Source organism: Schistocerca serialis, chromosome 1 (genome assembly GCF_023864345.2).
Source record: "Schistocerca serialis cubense isolate TAMUIC-IGC-003099 chromosome 1, iqSchSeri2.2, whole genome shotgun sequence".
Classification (NCBI taxonomy): Eukaryota; Metazoa; Arthropoda; class Insecta; order Orthoptera; family Acrididae; genus Schistocerca; species Schistocerca serialis.
This window is the reverse complement of record NC_064638.1, coordinates 967,574,667-967,595,708: the sequence shown is the minus strand read 5'-3', so window position 1 is coordinate 967,595,708 and position 21,042 is coordinate 967,574,667. Positions and strand designations below refer to the sequence as shown.

The 21,042-nt window shown below is 39.0% G+C and overlaps 1 non-coding gene across 1 annotated transcript; it reads right to left on the bottom strand.

Moving 5' to 3' along the window:
* Positions 1 to 20,697: 20,697 nt before the first annotated feature.
* On the bottom strand, positions 20,698 to 20,781 carry Trnas-gga (transfer RNA serine (anticodon GGA)). Its single transcript is given in 2 exon segments — positions 20,698 to 20,732; positions 20,742 to 20,781. It is a non-coding gene; the product is annotated as a tRNA-Ser (tRNA).
* Positions 20,782 to 21,042: the final 261 nt, after the last annotated feature.

Below are 21,042 nucleotides of genomic sequence, written 5' to 3'. Positions count from 1 at the left end.
TCAAAATTCATGTTTTCATCAAGAGGCATCGGTTCACTTTTATCAACAGAAACAAATGCACAAATTCCTTCCCCCGAGGTATCTAAATCTGTTTCTTCAATCCTCGTATCATAAGCACATAAAACATCATCCATATCACCCTTTTAACAATAAATCACCCACATCAACCGATATATAACAAAATTCATCAACAGCTGCCGAGACTATTGCTACGCCAGTTTCACACATACATTGGCATACTTACGTCGCTACTCCACAAAACTCATCTCCAGCTGACGAGACCACAGCTTCGCCGTCTTCACCGATAGTTTCATCTACTTCCTCAAATATAAAGTCGTCTACATTACATTCAACTACATTACTATAACTGTTGCTACTGCCTGGTGCCTCATTAGAATTCGTCATACATTCCACCTCCACTAAATTCAGTTCCACCTGAGATCCTCTTCTGATCATAGAATCTTTCAAGAAACATACGTTCATTCCATCATTCACTTCCCTTTCATAAAATAAATTTTTCAGCCTCAAGTCCTCATTATCAAATTTCTCTAGACATTTTACAACTTTTCTCGCGCCTTCTATACGGCTGCGCTGCTCAACATTATGCTCCATTTAGATCTTATTTGTTACGAGACTTATCTCCAACATTTGTGACCTTTCGCCAAATTTTCGACACCCATATAGTCATTTCAAAGACGGTTTATTTCGCCATCTCCGGACATAAGATGGCGGCGATCACTAATTTCCCGAACTCGTATTACGTCTGTGCATTTCGTAAGGCTCCTTCCCCTCAAATTTTCGTTCCCGATTTTGATTTTCGTTGTGAAACTTCTCATTTATAGTTACCCTGTGAAAATTATTATTACGGTGACAAGTGTTTTGGTAATTGTTGTAATTCCGGTTCTGGCACCCATCTCCCTGTCTGTTATTCCCATTATGTGGCCTGAATGTTAAAGCTTGACCAAGTTTTTCAGTAAATTGTAAAACTCACCAATGGAATTTGTCAGACTGTGGACAAGATCTCATTGGAAAAATTCAAGGTTCGTCCCCCGAGCCTGTAATTTTCATCAACACTTCCAGCGGACGACTTATAAGCATCGACCCACCTCTGTGTTTGAAACTTGGTCCGTTTCGAAACTCGATAAAAAGTCGCGTTTGCTTCGTTTCATTCCAGAATTTGTTCAGAAACAATTCTCAGACACTTCATACGTAATAATGAAGCACTCATTAATTTTGCCCACGATTATGCATGGACTTCAAGATCTCTTCTGCCAAATTTAATTTCTGCCACTTACGACATTCCTCTAAGAAAGCAATATATACACGCAGCGCCAAAATCATCTGCATGGTGTGTGCTATCATTTGCAAAACACTTCGTCGTTCCTAGATTAATACATAGAACACCTATCCAAGTAGTAGCCTGTTTTTCTGCTAACTAATGTAATTCTGCCCTCATGTTTTTAAACTGCTGTTCATGCTGGTCAGTTTGTTTAATTAATAAAGATTCAAAATGTTCTCTATTCTTAAGCACCTCTTTCTTTCAATCTACCATTCTACGGGACAAGTTGTTAACAGACTTGGTCACACTCTCAAGTGTATTTTGCCTCAGCACACAATTCTTAACAGTACCATCCGGCGCGTAATGCATCTTTTCCAACTTGTCCCCGAAATCTCTTTCAACTGTATCGACTCTATTGTTAACCAGGGAAACTTAATTTTGCCTAGGTCTGTCCTTGTAGCTTCTAGTTTTGACTCGTCCCTTCGATATCTAATTTTTTTCATGTCAGCTTTAGGTATTTCAATTACACTTATCGCTACTGAAAGTACCTCTGTTTTTATTGAACCTGCTTCTGTACACCATGTCCCGATTTTAGTGTTCAACTTTGTCAGAATTTTCTTTAACCATCTGCATCTACAGCTACATATATACTCCACAAGCCACCGTAGGGTGCGTGCCATTGAATCATACGCAGTTACATGGCCCTTCACTGATTTCGAACTATCCGCCCCACTAATACCGTCTTTATCAACACTATCACGTTAAGATCTAAGACTAAGTGGCTTACTCACATTACCTTAACCACACGCACTAGCTGATTGCTTATTCACTTGAAGTTCCATCTCTGATTGTGACGTTACAGGTTCACACTATTAAGACTATGGGCTCAAGTGCTTCACTTTTCCGTAATGCTGCCTGGTTCTGCTATACCGCTGTTCCTCGAAGTGTCGATGTTGATGAACTCGATTTCGCCGCCGGTGGCTCTCGTTGTCATGTCCGCCACCGCCATCGATGTCTCCGCTGCTAACCGCTGCAGACTCGAACTCAGCACGCCTCTGCGTAGCTGTCTTCTTCTCTCTAGAAGTTTCTCGCCTAACTTCTCCATGCTTGACTTTTGCTACCAACTGTAACGCACGCTACTACTGCAAAATATTATGCTCCTAGCCTCCACGGAAATTGCCTGTCATCCAATACATTTGAAACCTAGATCACAAATAATCGTAAATATTGTAATTACAGTTGTAATTATGATGAGGTTAGATTCACATCCCGGACGAGAAAACCCCAACTGCGACCGCATGTAACGGTTACTGCTGCTGAGTTACTCTTCCAGACAGCAGTCCCTACGAGCAAACCAGTTGGGTCCTTCCTTCGGTTACTAGTATTTGTGGTAATTGGGCTAAACACGGCTTTGTTTGAACAAAATATCTCGATATATCATAGGGTCGAGCCGCGCACGTCTCCTTTCATGCCCCACAACTGATCCGCTGCGAATAATAAACTATAGTTGTAATCATGTGGTCAAATTGTCTATGCACTGGCTAGTTTAGAATTAATGAAATACACAGAAACACAAAATAAAAGTTAAATGAATAGTTTAGTAACAAGTGCTCTAGTCTAACGACTGTAATTGATGTAGAAGACAGATAATTATACTAAATAATGCTTATTCAAGAAAGAACATGTCGAATAAACGCAAAGAGGCCCCACGATATTAAATTAAATTGCAGACAAAAAATATCCTTATAAAATGCAATATAGTTGCGTTGAGAGCATTAAGAGAATAGTAGCAAACTCTTCGAACTCAATAGTCATCGTCGGCCGGGATGGCAGAGCGGTTCTAGGCGACACAAAATGGAACCGCGCGACCGCTACGGTCGCAGGTTCGAATTCTGCCTCGGCCATGGAAGTGTGTGATGTCCTTAGGTTAGTTAAGTTTAAGTAGTTCTAAGTTCTAGGGGACTGATGACCTCGGCAGTTAAGTCTCATTGTGCTCAGAGCCATTTGATCCTCAATAGTCATCCAAGATACACGATAATTAAGTCCATTCTGTAACCACAGTATACGCAGCACTGACTAAATCAAAACAGCTCAGAGTTCAACATGTTTATTCACTGATCAACACACACAAAGCACATAATTGTATCTTATGTTCTGTCTAATCTCAGTTCCGTAATACAAGCGCAAATAGAGTCCCATGCTGGAGTACATTCAGTACTCTCAAAATACGAATTCCTTTCAAAGGTTAAAGTATGGTAGCGGTCATTTACCACTCAAAATCAATCACGTAAACTACGGAATCGATCCCGTTACTAGACAGGCCTGGCATCTCCAGGACTTGCATAAAGGAGTCACCACCTTCAACATCAATCGAAGAGTGTCCTCAGAATTTAAGTTTCATAGCGGCTGTTCACCGCCCAATATCTATCACCCATAAGCCTGGATCAGGCATTACCGTAAGCATGTCCACTTTCTTCTAGCTCTCGTCATAAAAGTGTCTGAATCTCTCCCTTGAGCTCGTCATTAGGAAAGCCACAGTCTCTACTTATCTCCCGTGGCATACCACTACCATCTACTTTTCCATTGGCTAAAGGCCATCCGTACTAAAACTACATCGTCCTTAACTATATAGACATGATACGACTCATTTGACCACTTCCTGTACCAAACTAATATGTTACAACGAAATTTAAATAAAGAAATGTCACAAAATTGTGTTACACTCAGATCATTTTGAATAGATATAAATATCAACAGCAGCAGAAAATGGTATAACAGGTGTAGGATTCGTTATGAATAGGAAGGTAGGGCAGAGGGTGTGTTACTGTGAACAGTTCAGTGACCGGGTTGTTCTAATCAGAATCGACAGCAGACCAACACCGACAACGATAGTTCAGGTATACATGCCGACGTCGCAACCCGAAGATGAACAGATAGAGAAAGTGTATGAGGATATTGAAAGGGTAATGCAGTGTGTAAAGGGGGACCAAAATCTAATAGTCATGGGCGACTGGAATGCAGTTGTAGGGGAAGGAGTAGAAGAAAAGGTTACAGGAGAATATGGGCTTGGGACATGGAATGAAAGAGGAGAAAGACTAATTGAGTTCTGTAACAAGTTTCAGCTAGTAATAGCGAATACCCTGTTCAAGAATCACAAGAGGAGGAGGTATACTTGGAAAAGGCCGGGAGATACGGGAAGATTTCAATTAGATTACATCATGGTCAGGCAGAGATTCCGAAATCAGATACTGCATTGCAAGGCGTACCCAGGAGCAGATATAGACTCAGATCACAATATAGCAGTTATGAAGAGTAAGCTGAAGTTCAAGACATTAGTCAGGAAGAATCAATACGCAAAGAAGTGGGATACGGAAGTACTAAGGAATGACGAGATACGTTTGAAGTTCTCTAACGCTATAGATACAGCAATAAGGAATAGCGCAGTAGGCAGTACAGTTGAGTTGGGAAGGAAAACATAGGTAAAAAAAAGGTAGCTGCGAAGAAACCATGGGTAATAGCAGAAATACTTCAGTTGATTGATGAAAGGAGGAAGTACAAAAATTTTCCGGGAAAATCAGCAATACAGAAATGCAAGTCGCTGAGGAAAGAAATAAATAGGAAGTGCAGGGAAGCTAAGACGAAATGGCTGCAGGAAAAATGTGAAGACATCGATAAAGATATGATTGTCGGAAGGACAGACTCAGCATACAGGAAAGTCAAAACAACCTTTGGTGACATTAAAAGCAACGGTGGTAACATTAAGAGTGCAACGGGAATTCCACTGTTAAATGCAGAGGAGAGAGCAGATGGGTGGAAAGAATACATTGAAAGCCTCTATGAGGGTGAAGATTTGTCTGATGTGATGGAAAAAAAACAGGAGTCTATTTAGAAGAGATAGGGGATCCAGTATTAGAATCGGAATTTAAAAGAGCTTTGGAGGACATACGGTCAAATAAGGCAGAAGGGATAGATAACATTCCATCAGAAATTCTAAAATCATTGGGGAAAGTGGCAACAAAACGATTATTCACGTTGGTGTGTAGAATATATGAGTCTGGCGATATACCATCTGACTTTCGGAAAAGCATCATCAACACAATTCCGAAGACGGCAAGAGCTGACAAGTGCGAGAATTATCGCACAATCAGCTTAACATCTCATGCATCGAAGCTGCATACAAGAATAATATATAGAAGAATGGAAAAGAAAACTGAAAATGCGCTAGGTGACGATCAGTTTGGCTTTAGGAAAAGTAAAGGGACGAGAGAGCCAATTCTGACGTAACGGCTAATAATGGAAGCAAGGCTAAAGAAAAATCAAGACACTTTCATAGGATTTGTCGACCTGGAAAAAGCGTTCGACAATATAAAATGGTGCAAGCTGTTCGAGATTCTGAAAAATGTAGGGGTAAGGTATAGGGAGAGACGGGTCATATACAATTTGTACAACAAACAAGAGGGAATAATAAGAGTGGACGATCAAGAACGAAGTGCTCGTATTAAGAAGGATGTAAGACAAGGCTGTAGCCTTTCGCGCCTACTCTTCAATCTGTACATCGAGGAAGCAATGATAGAAATAAAACAAAGATTCACGAGTGGAATTAAAATACAAGGTGAAAGGATATCAATGATACGATTCGCTGATGACATTGCTATCCTGAGTGAAAGTGAAGAAGAATTAAATAATCTGCTGAACGGAATGAACAGTCTAATGGGTGCACAGTATGGTTTGAGAGTAAATCGGAGAAAGACGAAGGTAATGAGAAGTAGTAGTAATGAGAACAGCGAGAAACTTACCATCAGGATTGATGGTCACGAAGTCAATGAAGTTAAGGAATTCTGCTACCTAGGCAGTAAAATAACCAATGACGGACGGAGCAAGGAGGACATCAAAAGCAGACTCGCTATGGTAAAAAAGGCATTTCTGGCCAAGATAAGTCTACTAATATCAAATACCGGCATTAATTTGAGGAAGAAATTTCTGAGGATGTACGTCTGGAGTACAGCATTGTATGGTAGTGAAGCATGGACTGTGGGAAAACCGGAACAGAAGAGAATCGAAGCATTTGAGATGTGGTGCTATAGACGAATGTTGAAAATTAGGTGGACTGATAAGGTAAGGAATGAGGAAGTTCTACGCAGTATCGGAGAGGAAAGGAATATGTGGAAAACACAGGATATCTGCTAAGACATGAGGGAATGACTTCCATGGTACTAGAGGGAGGTGTAGAGGGGAAAAAACTGTAGAGGAATACAGAGAATGGAATACGTCAAGCAAATAATTGAGGACGTAGGTTGCAAGTGCTACTCTGAGATGAAGAGGTTAGCGCAGGAAAGGAATTCGTGGCGGGCCGCATCAAACCAGTCAGTAGACTGATGACCAAAAAAAAAAATAAATAAATAAATAAATAAATACTAGTTAGCTCATGAATAAATAATATAGTATTCTTGCACAAATGCGCTCATCATAAATGACAACAGATAGTCTTTAAGTACAGTTTAAATATTTATTTATGCCATCCACGCAAAAGCATCTTTTGGTTCTCTTTTCAGTCGTGGTGCCCGCTAACACATGCGATTGACCACATATAAATTAGAACAGTTTGTTAAAAGCATTAGCAATCGACATTTAAATAAAGTTACCTGCGGAATAGTAAACTGTTCATTAAGCAAAAACACAAGTATGACAAAATATGAGGCGCTCACTTGCTGTGATGATAATCCAGTGAATCTAATTTTTTTTTCTATTCATCCTTAAGAGTAACCATAAGATTACTTATAAGTTAGCAAAACTAAGCCTATGCACTAACGAAACTATAAGAAACCGTACTTGTGCAAACACATATTTTAATACAAAATTTCATTATTTTATCTAAAGGAAACAATCAGACCGGACAAAAACCATTAACGCCTAAGATAAATTGTAGGTTTGAATATTTCTGTATGTGTACTTGAAATTACTATCCAAATTCATTATTTTTTTCTTAGCTTAAACCACTGTATTTTGGCCATAGATATAAAAAGAAGAAAAATGTAACATTTCAGAAATCTAGCACCTTGAATCACTAAAAGCTGTCCCCTTGGGATTATAGCAGCAACATTTTTACACGTAAAGATTTCTGTTAACGTTCGGGAGCTTTAAGGCATACATTGACCATAGGTCGCCATATCGAGTGTATAATACTTGTTAATGGTATTTCGCCATGTGATAGTCAGAGAATATTAATAATCTATAAAGTATTCTACCAAGAACTGACGGAACATTCAATCACTGTAGTGCGTGCTGATAAGGCCCAATTTTACAATGCACTTACAGCAGCCCACACATACTTACAGTATTTGCAGCCATCCAACCAGCAGAGAATAGCCCGTCTCACAACACAGTCACACAGGAAAACTCGCTGTCTCCAGGTTCTGCTTTGGAAATGACCAGCCAGGTGACCCTAAAGCAAACTACTCCCAGGCTCATAATATCGCAAATATCCGGCCAGAGGACTCTTCCTCGTTGCAACTGTCCCACCATAGCAGCCACGGTGTGAACTCAAACCCAACGGCCGATTCCTCTTTTGGTATCTTCCCGTGGACGGTCGCGGTGGCCGAGCGGTTCTAGGCGCTTCAGTCCGAAACCGCGAGACTGCTACGGTCGCAGGTTTGAATCCTGCCTCGGGCATGGATGTGTGTCATGTCCTTAGGTTAGTTAGGTTTAAGTAGTTCTAAGTTCTAGGGGATTGATGACCTCAGATGATTTGAACCATTTTGTGTCTGCCCGTTGCTTGTAGCTCGCTCACTCTCCAAAATAAGACTCCACTCCCGCCTCCTCTGCTCCAGAAGTTCCTCGCTGTGGCGCCTGTGCCGCGATGGACGAGGCGCAGTGGCCCCAATGAGTTACGCCACCATCCATTGTCGCACCGGGAGCGCAGATTTTAAAGGGACTCGGCTGCTTAACGGTTTGTGACGGCGCAATAGCCTAGCTATTTTATCAGACATTGTACCAAGATGGCATTTTTACATATTTCACCGCTGAGTTGCTGCCATTTTGAAAGTCGAAGGTAACCTAGAAACTGTGCATAAAATCGAGATAACTATAAGAATGAATATTATGAAAGAAATGGATACTCCCGTCATAATACAAGAAATGGTTATAATATTCATAATGTGACAGACGAATTCACAAACAAAATTCTCAATAGCCTTAAACCCACACTAACGCAATATATTTAAAATGTGCTTGTGTGAAGGAAACGACGACCAGACTGTCAGTATCACGAAAATCGCTGGATAGGAACGGTGGTAGAAGCTCATCCACATGCTGAAAGGCCTTCATATTGTATTAAAGATATACCGTTTACATCTATGGAGAAGTGCATGTGCACTGTAACTATGTCAAAGACAGTGTTATATTAACCAGTGCGATAGTGTAAAGTTGAACAACAGCTCTATCAGGGCTACGGACGATGCAGATGGAAGTTTTCGATGTCGAAATCGTAAATGAAAAACTGAGATATAAAAAGTGTAACACGCCAGTATCACACCATAACAACTAAATGCAAAATTCTCAGCAACCCGTACAGGCTGTGTTATCAATCAAAACAATGGGGCACAACTCCACGCCTACAGAAGACAATACTGGACATCGACTTCTGGTCCCCTGCCCCCAAATACTTCAGAATACTCCAGCAGATGAAGAGAGACGAAACCAGTTGTAGCTTGATTTAGACTGAGTTATTTAACTTCAAATATCATCTGTAAACATAAACACCCGATGATTAAGCAGACGTTCTTGAGACGAGGTGACAAGTGTTAAATGAAAAATAAATAAATATGATATCATAAGTGAAACTTTCAACCAACGAATGGAAGAATTAATATGGAAACTAATAAACTATATGTTCATGAAAACGTGTATTCGGAATAGTGTATCGGCAGTGGAATAGCTGACGCCTTTGAGATACGCATGTCTGTAACATCTACCTCATTCATTAGATTTTCCCCGATTTGTAACGATGCAGTTAAGTTCGGTAGGGTCGATCAAAGCTATTATTTGTTGTGGAAGGAGTGGAACAGCTGCTGTCTGTGTGCTTTCAGTACAGCTGGTGTCTGCAGGATAACATGTGGTTTGGTACATCTAGCGGTGATGTACTCAGATGACGGAGGAAGATATTTATCGATATGAACTATTGACGATAAAATTTCCACTGGGAAGCTGAAAGAGAGATAGAAATCTGACACCGATGTCATGAACCCCACTTGAAAAATGTCTCTGCACAGATATGTCAGTAACTTGGTAAACTTCAGGTCTCAACACATTTTTACCTTTTTCAACTTTCCTCAATTAAAAGTGATTGAAGCAAAATTGCACATGTTTGACCCATAACAATAAAATTATATTTATGATGCATACGTAAAAAATGACGAAACTTAATTATTCCTTAAACGGAAAGCAAAGATTCCTTCATCATAGAATGAAGGCTTTCACGGCAGGTGTTGTTATCACTTATAACTTTCGGGCTGAGATGCCGTGGTCCATATCTAAGACTCTACCCTGACGTTTCACCTTCGACTGCGGAAGGCATCCTCCGAGGACAATCGTCGAACTGCATCTCAGCCCGGAAGTTTTTAGTAATGAAAGATTCCTTCAGTAATGCTATATCCCAATAAAGTCCATTTTATTTCACTTTGCGAATTCTTCTTGGCGGTTTACTACAGTCACTTCACAAAATTTTAGTAACTACACAATAAATTTTAATATTGCAGTTTTTGTGCCTGTTTCCTAATGTAGTTCGTATGAATTAGTGTATGAATGCTTTCCTATTGTTGTCCTATTATTGAAGTTTAGTGCTGTACGATACTAAATCATTGACCACGCCTTCGTCAATCTTCCAGTTAACCTGTGAATAATATTACTTTCTGTCCTCTAATTTCGATTAGAAAACAATATAGACGAAAGCACTTCTCTTATATGTGTTTACAAAATTTTCTTTTAAACACAGCGCAGGGTGTTCAATTTGCCTGCAGTCAATACCCTTAGTTAGGAAAGGTATAAGTATTAAGTTCCGATGGCCACGTTACAGACCGGCCGCAGACTAAAACCACTCCAGTGAAATATGTATGGTTGAAAAACCTTTTAAAGGAAAATAGAGACTATGGCAGAAGCATATAGACTATCTAGGGACTTCCCTAAGTCATATGAGGGAGGCTGTGCTGTGATAATTCTGTGCATCCAGAATTAAATTATCAGTGGGTTCCATATATCGCTTATGACAAAGAAAGGATGATTTCTCTGAAAAACATATTCCGATAAACTTCTCGTTATTGTCAAATCCCAACTTGTGCTCCATGTCACCTACGATTGAAAGTAAATACACTTTTGACAAATACAAACTTTTTCGTAGCAAGATTGAGAAAAGAAGGAAAATAAAAAATAAAGAAGTAAAAAAAACCGGAGTAATGTTTTACAATTTACCGAAATTCTCAGATGTACATAACGAGATCCAATTCTCTGATTTAAATTTTAAATTGGATATTCACTGGCACACCTGAATATAGCAACACCCAATCCAGTGTCTTAAATGAAACTGAATATTCACTGGCACAACTGAACCATTCAGAAGTGAATGTAATCAGTCTCTGTCTGCATCTATTAACTCACATCTTCTCAGAGGTAACTCATATTAATTATATGGGCGTCACAGTCATTCTCATTATTAATGGCTACAAAATAGTTGCAGCTCGTCACGTAACTGCAAATAGAAACCACTGTTTGGTCTTAACAATTTCTTAAAATACTGAGAAGAAGTATCACCTACGTAGCAGTCAAATGTAGATGAAAATTATGAATGGCGGGATTCACTCTCTGCTAGAGTCAAATTCAATGTGATTCTACAGAAATTTTAGAAAATGTATAAATGCCATTCACATTATTAAGAGTACAAAACAACTGAGTTTGTCGCATTACTACGAACTGAGTCTGCTGCTTAGCCTTGTAAACTACAAATAGTGGACAGATCGCACTGGAATATACACTCTTGCGTAAAGCATTTTGATACATCGTTACATTTGGTGATGTGGCATGTACTGCGGAGTAGAGTTTGTTGTCCCACGGATTAGAAGCATCAAATTGACGTCCCTGCAGCAACTTATCGTAATTTTAAGGTGATAGACCCAGTTTCAGTGTAGTCCCATAGGGACTAATTTTCCACTTACAGTCAAAACAGTATCGCACGAAATCATAGATTACCGATCGACAGGGGTGGCGCATCAAACAGTAGTGTCGAATCAGTTCATCTTCATTACCTAGGTCGATCTACGGAAAGAAGAGAGTTTCTGAGTTGTCTCTCAAAATTAACACTGACTTTAAATGTGATGTACTAGGCGAAGCTTCATCTTCACAATCTTCACTAAGAAGAGCACATAGAATTCCTCATCCTCATTGTCTCTAGACGTTTATGTACACAAGGACTTTGTTTGGAAACTGGCACTAGTCACTGGAGGCTAGATAATATTCCTTTTCCCAATAAGAGTACAACAGCTCACCACAAATCCTGAAGCATCGGAACATCGGGGGAAGAGGAGTGGAACAGTGCAGTCGCTTAGTTAGTTTATCGTCCTTATTTCACAGCGTGATTTGTGACTGAAACCTGAAAAATTTCTCTTTTTTAGTTGCGCACTGTAAACGTACGAGCTAGACGTCTACATCAATTAAAGGCTGTACTGTACTGATGAGGGCATGAAACTTCAGAACTTAGCAAATCTGGGAAAGTGCAAATAAATGTAGAAAAGGTTAGTGCAGCTGAGAGGAAACGTCACAGAGTGATTCGTCAGTCCTTGTAACAGTAGGAATATACAAGGTAAATGATTGTTCAAGTAACCCAGTGACGTTAAGTATCTCTATGCCTCTTTCTATTCCGTACGAAATCATTTAGTGTGTCACAGATTAAGAATTTTAACATTTGCTTGCAGAATAATCACAGCTGTCCGTCACAGATTAAGAATTCTAACATGTGCTTGGAAAACAGTCGCAACTCTCTGAAGTTGGTGATGAAACTGGTGTTAGATTAACTTAGCACTACTAGAAAAAACTTTCAATGCTATTTGCATAAGTACCCTGTAGTGGCTGCTGATGTATATAATGACTGGCTACACACCTCTCCTTCTAGCTGAAAATTATGTAACACGGTGTGTGAATGAATGAATGAATTATATCAAGACATTACAACTTGGACAGATTGTTGGACTTCGATTTCTAATGACAAAAAGTAAACTCTCTAGAAATTTACCAACCTGTAAGAAATTCGTCTCATTCCTTAAAAAGAGAATTCACAAAGCCAGGGATAAATCTGTAAAATATTAAGCTATTGTTATTTGATTTTCAGTGGCTCGTGAGTTCAGAAATTTGTAGTCACCACTGTGCTGCATACAACTGCTACAATATTGTTACATAATGTGTTCGTAGGAGACAATTGTATTAGGGTTGGGCGGCTGTCTTTGCGGTGAAAGTTATGGCAGATACCAGGAATACCAGCCGTCGAATGGCTTGGATGCATTGTTAATAGAACGTAGTAGAGAATTTCTCGCAGCCAAATATTTGTCAATAAGCGTTAGTTCACTGCGTATCGTGATTGCGCTTTCTCTACATTTTACACAGTGCCCACCATGATTCAATAGTAAATTCGATATTTTTCACTCATTAGTTATTTAACGTTTAGTTTATTAATGCAGAAAGTACGCTAGGGACACGTGTTCTTTGGTGTCACGTTCAGCAATTTTCATGCACGGATGTTCAATGAATGCATATCACCTAACGTATAATGGCTGTTAGTACCCTGAATCAATATTTATGCATCTTGGAAGATGTGTCACAATAATATCATGTATAATGGTCCGGAATTATTTCTGCAACGAAGTCTTATCGTTGTAATTACAAGGATTTGGCTTCTGGAGTAGTATTAACGCTTACATATGTGTAGGCAAACTGCAGACAGGAGAGTGGGTCTAGACGTAGTTTCATTATTGAGTTAATGGTAACGTCTGCCTGAATCCTCTGCTGCCATTGATGACTTCCACAGAGAATCTTCTGTCTTCACTACCTGATTTGCTTCCAATATTCATCGTCAGCTGATCTGGTCAGCCATATGGATATCTGAGATTGGAGTTACATGAATGTCAAATCTATACCATAATGAAAACATGAAGATCATAACGAAGGTTGAGTGAAACATAACGTAAATTTGAAGAAACAGACTAGAAGATCATTTCAAGATTTCAGTAGAGAGTCCATACAAAATTTCCATACAGCGTCGAACTATTCAGGACTAGTTCACTCAAAAAGGTATCTTTTGTAGGTAGTGTTCAACGTGAGATTAACACAATAAACCGACACTATAACGCAGCTAGTAAACTGTTTTCGGTGCTGCGTGGCATAAAATGTATAGTTAAGATATACAGATTTAGTATTCGTTATTTAAGCGAGAACACCAATATTTGTAAAGAGTGTGATACACGGGAAATCAATGGTAAGAAATGTTAAACTCATTCTGATAGACAGCAGCATATATCTTTAACCCAAGCAGTTGAAGTTCGTCTTATACATTATCTTTTCTTTGCTGTAGATCCACTTAAATACACGGTATATACTTTATACTGTTAACAATTAAGTAATATAAATGTAGATATCTTAATTATTGAACTTATGACCATTGGTCAAGTCACACAGCATGATGTAGTGAAATGTTATTAATCACAAAGGAGCCTTTTATGGTGCGTTATAATTAATTCTCACATTCGTTGAAATACTGAGAGAAAAATTCCAATATTAATAACTGCTTTAAAATCCATGTTCAAACGTTCCTTTGCGAAACTTCTATGACAGTGACGCAAAGGCTAATTTTAATATACTCCTGGAAGTAATATAACCGTATATCTTGAGAGATATTCCCTTTGAGAGAGTTTAAACACATGCTCCTGCAGCGTCATTTCTGAGTTTCCAACTGCTTTCCAGTCCCATTCCGAATAAAATGAGATTTATGAGATTTACACAGCTTCGATACTGGATACACGTTCAAGGCAGTAGGCCTAATTTGTTTTACTTCCCTATTTAAATAATTACGAAACCTCGTCAGGTTCTCTGAAAATATAAAGCCAAATGTGAGTCTATTTTCTGCCTCTTGCTCCAGCATATAATGAAGATAAAATAATAACTGTGATTTACACGTGAAGTGTAATTCGTAGATTTCTATCAATTACTGGAGTTCAGGTTGTCATGTACAGGCTGTCCAGAAAAGGACTCCCTGATTTCAAAATTAAATATCTCGAAAACAAAGATCGATAGAGGAATGCAGTAAACGGTATGTTTATTGTGAAAGCTGTAAGAAGTTTATACAGCAGTTTGAAATAATAGTTACAAAAGCTGCTAACAAATGGCGCTGTAATCGCTATACGTAATGCCTAGTATAAATAGTGATCCGAAGCCCAGAGCGATCAGTTCCACTATTGAAACGTGAAAGGAGGTTAGCGTACCGAAGGAAGAGAAAAAAACCATGTACTCCATTGAACAACGCGTTTTTCTGGTGCTAGAGTACCACAGGTTAGAAGAGAGTCCTACGGCAACAAGGCGAAGTTTTCAACGATGATTTAATGTTCCAAAAGGACCCGATGCGAAAACCATTCGTACGCTCTTCGCAAAATTTCTACCAACAGGCAGCGTAACTGATGATCCAGTGGGGCATGTTGGCCGCAAGCAAACCGCTGAAAATATCGCCACAGTTTCCGGAATTATTCAGCGAAATCCAATGTCATCCGTCCGTAGAATTGCACCTGAGACTGGTTTGAAGCGTTCCAACATGCAGAATATACTGAGAAAGAGACTACACATGTTTCCATTCAAAATTCAAACGCACCAGGTCATACCCGTAAGAGCTGTGCAACAAAGGGTTGCCTTTGCTAATCAGATGCTCACAATGATTGATAGTGAAGGATTTGATGATGGCTGCATCTGGTTTACAGATGAAGCACACTTCCACCTGAATGGATGCGTGAATAAGCAAAAATGGCGATTTTGCGGTTGTGAAAAGCCATATTGGTGTGAAGCGAAACCCCTGTATTCTCCTAAAGTTACTGTGTGGGCTGAAGTATCCAGCAGAGGCATTATTGGACCTTTTTTCATTCGAGAAACGGTCGCTGGTGCGCGTTACGTTGCAATTTTTGAACAATTTGTCGTCACACAGCAAGCGTTAGAGGATCGACCAGGTACTGAATGGTTTATGCAAGATGGAGCCCTACCACATCAGGCCGAACAAGTGTTTCGCTTTCTTCAGGAATACTTCAGGAATCGCGTCATTGCTTTGGAATACCCCAAATTTACTGGTGCAGGCATGGATTGGCCTCCATATTCGCCGGATTTGATTCCCTGTGACATTTTTTTGGGGGGGCACAGTGAAAGACATGGTCTACCCGAAGCATCCCGCCACGTTGGACGAGCTTGAATCGGCGATCTCTGTGGCATGTGAATCCATTTCGGTTGAGACACTACGAAATGTGATGGCAAATTTCATTCTTCGTTTGCGCCACCTCTGTAGTGCCAATGGTGAACACTTTGAAAACATTGTGATGTGATTGTTTGCAAAGATTGTTTTCATACGATTATTCCACTTATGTATGCTGATATGAGCTGTACAGCGTACAGCGCCATCTGTTAGCAGCTTTTGTAACTATTATTTCAAACTGCTGTACAAACTTCTTACAGCTTTCACAATAAAGATACCGTTTACTGCATTCCTCTATCGATCTTTGTTTTCGAAATATTTAATTTTGAATTCAGGGAGCCCTGTTCTGGACACCCTGTAGTAGATCGATGGTGAAGACTTAGAGGAGCTGTTACAGTATATAGTCGTATACCAAAACTCTGTACATTTAATTGAAAGATGAATATAATATCTTCATTTTCTTGTGTTAACGTTCCTTTTCACAATATGGACGAAAATGAGGTAAAATTTTAGTTCGAAAATAATAATTATTGTAGTATACACATCATAATTACGTTGTTTTTACAACATGTAAATTCTGACGGAGAAAATCGTCACGGAAATAGTTACTTATCGTGCTGAATCGGAGGTAACATGACTACTAGTCATGTTTATACATCACCCTTCTACACTGCTGAAGACTTGAGGAATTGCTATTATTATTATTATTCCTTATTCTTTTGTGATTGAGAAGATATTAATCAATTGCCAAAAACACCACAAAACAAAAATAGGAAAACTACTGATAATTTTCCAACATTCTTCGCTTACTCACAGTAACTCTTTGTAATATGCGAACTAATTTCCGACTCACAGACGAAATGGGTTCTATTCCTCTTATCAAACTACTGACAAAACTTGAATGGTCAAAGCCACGAACACTTTTATAAATTCTTGAGAAATCCACGAAGCTTACTTCTATGTTAAGAAATAATTACAATTTCAAATTCTAATTGATTTCCGTACAAGATCCACATTAAAATTTGAATGTCGTTTTAAATTAATATAATTGCAGTGACGATTCTTTCAAAGTCGTTTTTGATAAAATTATCGGAGCTTTCTTATGTTGTATATTTTAATATTTTTTATTTACTTTGGATTCCGACATTCGCCCACAAGATTTAGAAAATTAGTTCTTGCAATACTGGTGACTATTCCGCTGTTATCGTCTTCATATTGCATTTCCTTGAATTATATAACATTTACATTTCAGTGTCTTACGCATCATTGATCCAACTGACCAATTATTACATTTACAAAATAATAAATGGAACTAAAATAAAAATTAGAGAAAAGTGAACTTCCTGAATAGCACCGTTGTGATACTATGTAGCAATACAAGAACTGATATATTACTTAGGAAAAATCAAACATACACGTGTTAACATGATGTGTGTTAATCGTGTGTATCGTACTGTTCAGTTGCCGAATCTCGACCTCAAACATAACTATATACATCCTGAGCGCCATTATATAGCCCATGACAGAGACTTCCTTTAGCCGGTATTAGCCTTCACTGTATTATTCCATGGAACTAAGGAAACATGGCCGTCAGCGGTCCTCAGATGGGGCTTACTCTCTATTGTTAATTTCGGTATTCCGTTCGTTAAGCGACAGAGGAACCAAAGCTTTTACACAATTTACTTTGAAAAGTTCACCAGAAACATGCGGATACGGAGACTTGTAGACACTGGAGATTTGCGGACACGAGTTTAAGCTACAACAGTTAGTGTCCTTAAGTGGTCGTTCACACTTGTTTAACGTATAACTACGTATGCGCTGCTCAAGTGACTTGAAAGTGCGCTCCCACGTGATTAGTACAGATACATATTTGTGCACTGGTATAGTGTTACACTATTGTCCGTGAAATAGGTGGATAAAATGGGCTCTTCATATGAATTGATATAATGCTGTTGGAGCAATGCCTTAGTCACAAAATATAAGAGAATCTTGTGTTATCAGTGGAGTAAATGATGGGGAAGCAACAAGAGCCCAAAAACTGTATTGAATTCGATATTCATGAAGATGTTTTAAAAATTGGTGACGGCAGTAGATTCGTTGTAGAAGACGATAGATCAGAGGATGATATACTAATACTGAGTAGAGGTAAAGAAAAAGAAAGATTGAAAATGTGTTCCCGTTTTTTGTGGACGGAACATTAAAATCTGTAGCAAGCACTTTCCACAAACCTACACCACACATGCAGATATAGATGACGCGAGTGAAGAAACAAAAGTTATTCCTGTTGTATGTGACCTGGTTCCTAATAGGGGGAGAGACACCTATGGTCGCTAGGTGGTCTGATTAAGCAGACAGTTCATCAGTGGTCTGCAAATTGTGCAGCTGTAAATCGCAGCTTAGTGAAGTTTTGCCTACAAGTGAAATAAGTGGATTCAAGAGCTCAGTATAACAGACGAGTGCCGATGTAACAAGGATTTGTAAAGTCGAAGGTCGCAAAATTCACGCTTAAGCTCCAGATAACGAAGTACTAGAAGTGAGTTTTGTTACTATTTTGTGAATGCCTGGCTAAAGAAAGAGGGTACTCCCGTCGCAGTATGGAATTTGTAGTGACCTTCCCTTTATTAATGTATATTTTTATTTGAATTTATTTTATATATGATGTTTAGGAATGAATGATCATTTTGATCTTACTTGGTGGGGGCTTACGCGAACGGAATTGCCTGTAATGATTTACATACACGTACCCCGCTGCTGCTCGGCATATTAAACAATTAAGTGAATACAGCGACAAAGTCCAGAAAATTACCTTGCGCTTGTCACTGTTAATGATTTGATATTACTTGAGCACTAGTTTTTGAAATGTTGTTAAAATTAATCTTGCGAAACAACATGTCTGGTAAGGGTTGGTGTATGTGACGTCAGTAGTATGAAATCGTTTGTTTGCCCGACATACATGGTACACTGTTGTGAGGGACTGCTAATACAGACATTCACGTAACGAATAATAATTGTTATGAAGTAATCGAGCTCCAGAATGGAAAACTCGACTTCAGTTATCAGTTCAGTATTTTTCTTCAAGTTAATTCTTTAATACAACATTCATTGTTATCAGACTTCGTGGAGCAAAATCGACGAAGTCAGATTATTCTATTACGAAAGCAGATATAAATAAATAAATAAAATGAATCGAAATAAAATTATTCCTGAGCACTCTTCTTTTATGGTATCAATTAAAAGACTAAATATTCTACCGATTTTTATTCCTGTAATATTATTGAAGAAGACAGGTGAAGTCCACAGATTTTTACGTAAATATGACACTATTAGTAGTTGATGGCCGCGATCCAGCAATGATATGCAATGGCGTATGGCCCTTAGAAAACTCTTCCTGATTTACTCAATAATATTCCATGACAGGAACTTTTCAGAAAGAAACAAAGTGGTTTAATGTTTTACTATTTAATTTTATTCTGAGATAAAGTACAAAGTAATAAATTTAAAATAGATACGTTTTAGTTTTACAAGCAGTAAGCGTCAGAGATGCTATTACACCACAACTTCCTTCTTGTACAGCGAAGCAAAAGAGAGTTGGTCAATTTTCTCTTTGGCGGCGCTTCATATGTTTATTACGCCAGAGAGGTTGCTGAGTTTATCCAAATTGAACGTTGTCTTCTGCTCCTCTTTTTACATTTTATACGTTGTGGACGCACGGCATTGGCTTTCAGTTCAAACAATATTTTCACGACACGACACCGTTTCCTATTTTATCTCCGTGGTACGTATAAAATTTAAACAGGGATGGCACAAACTGCTACGGAAAAAGTCCCCTAAATACGGAATACTGTTAAAGGGTGGCCAAAAAAATAAATAAAATTATTGGAAATTGCTGGAAACGCTCACTCTATAATCAGTTCTTTGGTGGAATTCTTGAAGATCGATTCGGAGCTCACAAGCTGCCTGTACGTAAAACTGGAAATTAATTATGAAGGACACGGGAGGTAGTAGAACGACTTGAAGCTGGACAACAGAATAGAGTGAACTATAATAAAAAATCATGAAGAGACTTGCGATGTCAGGTACTGCTTGCATCCTATTACACACTTTCAGAAACTAAACTAAGATTAATTCACAAGTAATGTTTTGTAAGCTACGGGTTATGTAGTTTTACACAATGGGGCTCACTGAGAGTAACGTTGACTTCCTTCCAATGACATACAATTTAGGTCCTATACCAAACTGCTCTATATTAGCAGCAAATCTTCCATTAATCAGTAGCCTTTGCTATAATGTGTACGTGATCCGATTTAGTGGAGTAGTACTCTGTAATAGGTGGAAGTAGCGCCGTGTACGCTATTTCTGTAACAGAAGCGTACGCAATTTCAGTAAGTCTTCCATTCAGCTTCCCCATAAATAATTTGATACGAGAGTCAGTCGTTTTGGATAACTGACTACAGTTACGTAAATGATGTTAAAAGGTAAGTAGACCATTAATGTTGTTGCCACGTGCCGCCAGTTGCAATTTTCTACGCTATGTACACACTCTCAATTTTTTTTAATCATCCAATGCCAGTACGCTTCTGACAACAATAAAGTCATGAATGGTCATCCTGAGAGCGCTGCAGATCCCATTGATGAAGGATTGTCACTAGTGGTCCTCTAACATTTTGTTGGCGGTCACCTGATTTCATTTTGGTTTCTGTTGGGCATATCCTGAGCAGGATAGCATATTGGATTCTCTCAGGTACAGATACTGTGAGTGAATATCATACGTAAGTAATTCTGTCATGGTTGTCCGTTGAGTGTGGAAGTGTTGTGCAGTGTCATACACTTACCGAAAAAGGTTCAAATGGCTCTCAGCACTATGGGACTTAATTTCTGAGGTCATCAGTCCCCTAGAACTACTTAAACCTAACCAACCTAAGGACATCACACACATCCATGCCCGAGGCAGGATTCGAACCTGCGACCGCAGCGATCGCGCGGTTCCAGACTGTAGTGCCTAGAACCGCTCGGCCACCCAGGCCGGCTACCGAAAATGAACGAAGATGAAACACATCTGCTGGCCGGCATTTTCAGTGTGTGTTTCGCATTTGTGATATTTCCAGATCTGATTACAGTTCTGCGAAAGAAGAGTTTCTCTAGCGTTCCCATTGTGAGGGAAGATTTATCGATAAGCGCGCAAACGGAGGAGTCTGTTTCATATACACATTCCATTTGTTTTGTACATTTCCCTACTTTCTACCTCACGTCTGGGGCCAGTTTCACTTCATATTATTATTTGTGG